The sequence below is a fragment of the Papio anubis genome, chromosome 4 (genome assembly GCF_008728515.1).
Source record: "Papio anubis isolate 15944 chromosome 4, Panubis1.0, whole genome shotgun sequence".
NCBI lineage: Eukaryota > Metazoa > Chordata > Mammalia > Primates > Cercopithecidae > Papio > Papio anubis.
The window spans coordinates 168604271-168610270 of NC_044979.1; the positions used below are offsets into that span (position 1 = coordinate 168604271).

Sequence of the window (6000 nt, forward strand, 5' to 3'; positions counted from 1 at the left end):
AAAGCCTTGCTGTCCTCCAAACTGTGGTCCTCGGACCAAAGCATCAGTACCACCCGGGTACTTTATCAAAATGAAGAACCTTGGGCTCCACCCCTACCCACTGAACCAGACTCCAGACTTTGCATTTTAATAAGATCTACTAGTGCATATGTGTTCTCAGGTCTACAGCAGCTCCGATGACCCCTGCACCCCCACCCCCGCCCCTCCCCAAGGAACTAACACACAGGCTTCACCCCTCATCCATACCACTGTTTGGCCTTTCGTGGTAACCTGATATTGCTAGGCAGATGTTCACCTAGGCATCCTTCATATCCCCAAACAGATTACAAATGATTAGAAGGCAGGGAGCCCACACTTTCTCCAAGGGCCTGGAACAGGGCTCTGCACCACAGCAGATGACTGACCGAAGTCCCCTGAATGGGTCAGAGGTCTTTGATCAGTCAATCTAGATTCTTCCTCTTCACTCATTCATCCAAGTCCTTATTAAGCAGCTACTCGGGGACCAACTCTGTCCAAGCACCGGGGATCCAGCTGAGAACGGGGCTTTCATGGAAGCCTCTAGAGTGGGAGGAACAGTCACATACAAACAAGTAGGCAAGTAGGTGCTGAGGTGACTTTAGCTGCTGCTGAGTGCCAAGAGGAAAATAAAGCAGAGAGGAGTGGCCACAGAGTAACTGACTGGGAGGGTGGCCGGCCATTGGGTTGGGTGGTCTGAGAAGGTCTCTTTGGGGGCTCACATTTTCACTAAGACCTCAACATTGAGAAGACCTGGAGGGAGGCTTCAGGCAGAAGGAACAGTTGGAGCCAAGGTCAGACAGAAGAATCAGCTTGGCCCATGTTCCAGGCACATCGCTTCTTCACCCTGCCCCATTCCAGGTGATCACACACCCACCACATGTCATCCATCCACCTCCTCTCCCAGGGGCAGGACCGATCCGAGGTCTCAGGCTCTTCTGAATCTGTCCCCATCACCAATGAGCAGCCCTCCCGAAAGGCAGGACATCCACCCCTACTTGTTTCCTCATTGTTTTCTCCAAAGCCGACTTTGCTGTTTCCTTAAGCATGGCTGGGCACTTCATCAAATATTCATGTGCCTAAGTGACATGGATATGGAAAGAAGGTTTCTTGTAAAATTCAAATTCAGTCTCATGATCCCTGATGGGACCTGCTTAGGTCATCTTGGCCCTCACTATTCACTACTTGAAGTGTGGTCCTCTGACCGGCATCAGCTTCATCTGCGAGCTTATTAAAAATATCCCAGGTGTCTTGTTGTTCACCCCTTGTCCCAGCTATTCAGGAGGCTGAGGCAGGATGATCACTTGGGCCTAGGAGTTTGAGGCTGCAGTGAGCTATGAACACATCTATGAATAGTCACGACACTCCCAGCTGGGCAACACAGCAAGACCCCATCTCTAAAAGAGAAAAAAGAAAAGAAAAACAGAATCTCAACCCCCACTCAAACCCACTGAAAGAGAGTCTGCACTTGAACAAGATCCCCAGGTAATCTAACCTAGAGCAGAGTTCTGCCTTCAGACTCCAGGTCCCCAGAAATCACCAAAATAAGCTACACAGAACAGTGAACATGATGGTGAGCCACATACACATCAGATCCTTGCTTTAAAAATCTCTTGTGAGTTGGGTGTCATTATGAGCTTCATTTACAGGTGAATTAACTCAGGCACATGGAAGTTGAGTCACTCACCCAAGTTCATAAACTTGGAAGTGGCAGGGCTAAGTTAGAGCCCTGGGGGACTCACTGCAGACCTGTGCTCTAACACATAGGAGGAGTGAGGCTCAGAGGCTGTATCTATTTGCCAGGGCTGACATCAACAAAGTGCCACGGACTGCGTGGCTTAAACAACAGAAATGTCCTGCCTCCCAGTTCTGGAGGCCAGAAGTCCAAGGTCAAGGGGTCGGCAGGGTGGTTTCCTCTGAGGCTGTGAGAGACTATCTGCTCCAGGCCCTCCTCAGTGTCTGGAGTTTGCTGGCGATCTTTGAGCTTCTTTGTCTTGCAAGGTCACCCTGATCTCAGTGTCACCCCAATCTCTGCCTTCATCTTCACATGAAGTTCTCACTGTGTGAGTGTCTGTGTTCAATTTCTCCCTTTTATAAGGACACCAGTCATGTTGCATTAGAAGCCTACCCTAGTGACCTCATCTTAACTAATTACCTCCGCAATGACCCTATTTCCAAGTAAGGTCACATTCTGAGGGACTGGGGGTTAAGACTTCAACATGAATTTGGGGGACACAGTCAACTCATAACAAGGCTCGGTAAAATGATAATGACAGCTAACGCTGTCCTCACGTTCTCAGTGCCTTACAGATACCACCTCACCCTCCTAGGAGATAAATTCGATTTTCATTCTTGTTCTGCAGATAGAGGAAACTGAGGTACTGACAGGTAAGCATCTTTTCCCAAGTCACACGGTTAATAAGTAAGGCAGCCAGGATTCTAACGCAGGTAGCCTGGCCTCGAAGCTGGCATGACAGCTTTCTCTCTCCAAGGGTGTCTAAGAGCACACTGAGCTCCCATCTCTACAATTTTTTTTCCTTTCTTTCCTTCCTTTCCTTCCTTTTTTTCCTTCCTTCCTTCCTTCCTTCCTTCCTTCCTTCCTTCCTTCCTTCCTTCTTTCCTTCCTTCCTTCCTTCCTTTCTTTTTTTTTTGAAGGAGTTTCACTCCTGTTGCCCAGGCTGGAGTGCAATGGTGTGATCTCGGCTCACTGCAACCTCCACCTCCCAGGCTCAAGCGATTCTCTTTCCTCAGCCTCCTGAGTAACTAGGATTACAGGTGCCCATCACCATGCCCAGCTAATTTTGTATTTTTAGTAGAGATGGGGTTTCACCATGTTGGCCAGGCTGGTCTTGAACTCCTGACCTCAGGTGATCTGCCTGCCTTGGCCCCCCAAAGTGCTGGGATTACAGGTGTGAGCCAATGTGTCCAGCTACAATTTCTTTAGCAAGTTTTTGCTGGATTTTGGCTTAGTGTCCAGGACAGCATCCCTGAAACAGGGTCATATGAGTGGAACATCTTGGGTATTCAGTGAGCCCAGGGACAGAAGGGTCTGGAAACCGCATATGCTGGATGCAGAGAAGGCACACACTTACACAAACAGAGCTGGGATGCTGCGTTAGTCTGAATGGAAACCATGAATGAAGTAAGTGACAGGGCTCAGTTGGAGCCCCAAGGGTCTCACCACAGAGCCTGCACTCTAATATGTGGGGGGAGTCAGGTTCAGAGGTTGTATTAGCTATAGTGCCTGGCATATTGCAAGTACTCAATAAACATTAGCTACTATTAATCATTTTACTGAGATACTGCTATGTGCCAGGCTCTGGGTGGGACATCTCACTTACATTTCTTTCTTTTCCTCTTTCTCTCTCTCTCTCTCTATCTCTCTCTCTCTCTCTGTTTCTCTCTCTTAGACAGGGTCTCACTCTGTTGCCCAGGCTGGAGTGTAGTGGTATGATCATGGCTCACTGCATCCTCAGCCTCCCGGGTTCCAGCAATTTTCCCACCCCAGCCTTTCAAGTAGCTGGGGCAACAGGTGCACGCCACCACACCTGGCTGATTTTTGTATTTTTCCTAGAGATGGGTTTTCGCCATGTTGCCCAGGCTGATCTCGAACCCCTGACCTCAAGCAATCCACCCACCTTGGCCTCCCAAAGTGCTAGGATTACAGGGGTGAGCCACTGCACCTGGCCGTCTCTTACATTTCCTTCTCAACTTTGCAACAACCCTAGGAGATAAATATTATTACTCCCATTCTAGAGATGAGGAAATTGAGGTTCAGATGAGTATAGCTGTTCTTATCCCCAATCTGAGGATCAGGACTCTTCTTTGTAAGACATAAATAGGCCATGTCTTTGAGCAGAAAAGCCTTAGAATATTGTAGGGAAGACGATTTGCATGTTTAACTTGGATAGTCCTCACCACTGAGTTAATATTTCCAGGTCAGAGCGCCTCCGAGAGAAAAAGGCGGTGGCCTTGGAGCTCCGGTCTCCTTAACTGCACCCTGGGAAGTCTTCACACGGCCTTTCTTTTTCCCCTGGTGGTCTAATCTGGAGTCAGATCCAGCCGTCAGCTCTTACAGACGGGGAAGGACCGGGAGCCAACGGGAAAACAACAGGTGAGCTTGTGAACAGTCCCCTTCTGTGTCTCGGGCAGGGTGTCTGCCCGGGCGACTGTGGGGCTGCACTGACTTCCAGAACCTTCTGCCTCTGCAGGTGTTTTAGGAACTTGGCCTCAGCGCTTCAGTGACCCATATTTTATTACCTTTCAGGTTTCTATAATTCATCATTCACTCCTTTCTGAAAACGTAGAATGAAAAAGTTTAGCAGCTCAGCGCCCCGGCCTCCCTCCATTCTCTCCCCAAACACATCGGCCTGTTTGTTCTCTTTCATCCCCGCTCTTCCTGTTGCATTCTGCCGGTTCAATGGGGAAGGAGTGAAACCGGATGGCTGGACCCAGTGCGGGGAAATGACTTCAGAGCCACCTTTGTTTCCCTCATTCCTTTGAGCGCACTTGGCCCCGCGTCTCTATGAAAGGGCTTGTTTGAACCATTCGGAACATCCAGCAAGCCAGAGATGCTGCAGCCAGAACCGCTCGCATCTTTTCAGGCTGCCTGAGACTCTGGGTTAAACTGCCAAATTTTTGCAACAAAACTAACCATGACATTGGACATTGTGTTATAAATTAGCCACAGCCTTCCAAGCAAATTGTCTCTTTTTATTGTATCAGTGTAAGCCTTGGAAACATTTGGCTTCAGCTACTACCTTCAGGGAGGCTCAGAGGATATTTTTGTTTTGCCCCAAACCAACTCTACAGACTCCAAGTAGCATGTGCTAATATCCATATCTTCATGCACGGTTATTCTTATCACACTCCCTCTGCGAACCTCTGTCAGTTACGTTCCATCTCTCTGTCTCACATCCACCAACCTGCTTTCAAGTTTTGATGTGGCAGAAACTCTCTCTGAACATCTATAAAACAAAGGATGCACTTCTCTTTTAGAATGCATTTCACGATAATTATGTGAAACTTCTTATAAAGAATAGTTCTTTTCACATATACAGTCAGAGATATTAAAATGCATGTTTATTAGCAATGTATAGAATTTTATTGTTTGGTGCTCACAGAATCAATGTAGATGTCTACATTTGTTAGGTCACTCTGGGTGCGTATATGTCGTGTGGGGAGAGAGGCCGTGCCCATCTGTTTGAGCTATGAAAGCTAGATCAAGATTTTTAATTAGGCTGAGAGTGGTAGCTCACGCCTGTAATATCAGCACTCTGGGAGGCCAAGACGGGTGGATCACTTCAGGTCAGGAGTTCCAGACCAGCCTGGCCAACGTGGTGAAACCCTGTTTCTACTAAAAATACAAAAAATTAGCTGGGCGTGGTGGCACATACCTGTAATCCCAGCTACTTGGAAGGCTGAGGCACAAGAATCGTTTGAACCTGGGAGGCGGAGGTTGCAGTGAGTGAGAATGCGCCACTGCACTCCAGCCTGGGTGACACAGTGAGATTCTGTCTCAGGAAAAACAAACAAACAAACAAACAAAACCTTTTAATTAAAAGGAACCCCCCCCAAAATACACAGTTGGTAATTTCTTTTCCTATTTTTTCTTAACTTTTACACACACACACACACACACACACACACATATCGCAGGACAAATTTAGGCTCAGAAATAACCTTAAGTAGTAAACTTTATTAAGCTAAAATGCCATTTATTAAAAATAAAATAAACCTTCTTATAATATTTGCAAAACACAACCCATGACATTTGATAATCTTGAGTGCTGTCATCAGAACCAAGAACACTGTATTACTGCCTATGCCCTTCCACATTGGAAATAAAGACAACTGTGACAATATATTGCATTGTACACAACAACTACGCAACATTGTAAGTAACAATAAACATTGTGTCAGTTTACAACAACTTGTTTAACTTGTATTCTCTGTCAAAGTGAACAAAACTCATTTTCTTTCACA

The 6000-nt window shown here is 47.0% G+C and overlaps 1 long non-coding RNA gene across 2 annotated transcripts in view; it reads left to right on the plus strand.

Moving 5' to 3' along the window:
* LOC116274604 overlaps window positions 1-4035 on the plus strand; it is a 28445-nt gene extending 24410 nt beyond the window's left edge. The window contains exon 4 of one of the 2 annotated variants that reach the window (XR_004183375.1): window positions 3954-4035. This is a non-coding gene — a long non-coding RNA (uncharacterized LOC116274604). The remainder of the gene's footprint in view (window positions 1-3953) is intronic. The other variant, XR_004183376.1, reaches the window with a different exon arrangement.
* The last annotated feature ends 1965 nt before the right edge of the window (window positions 4036-6000 follow it).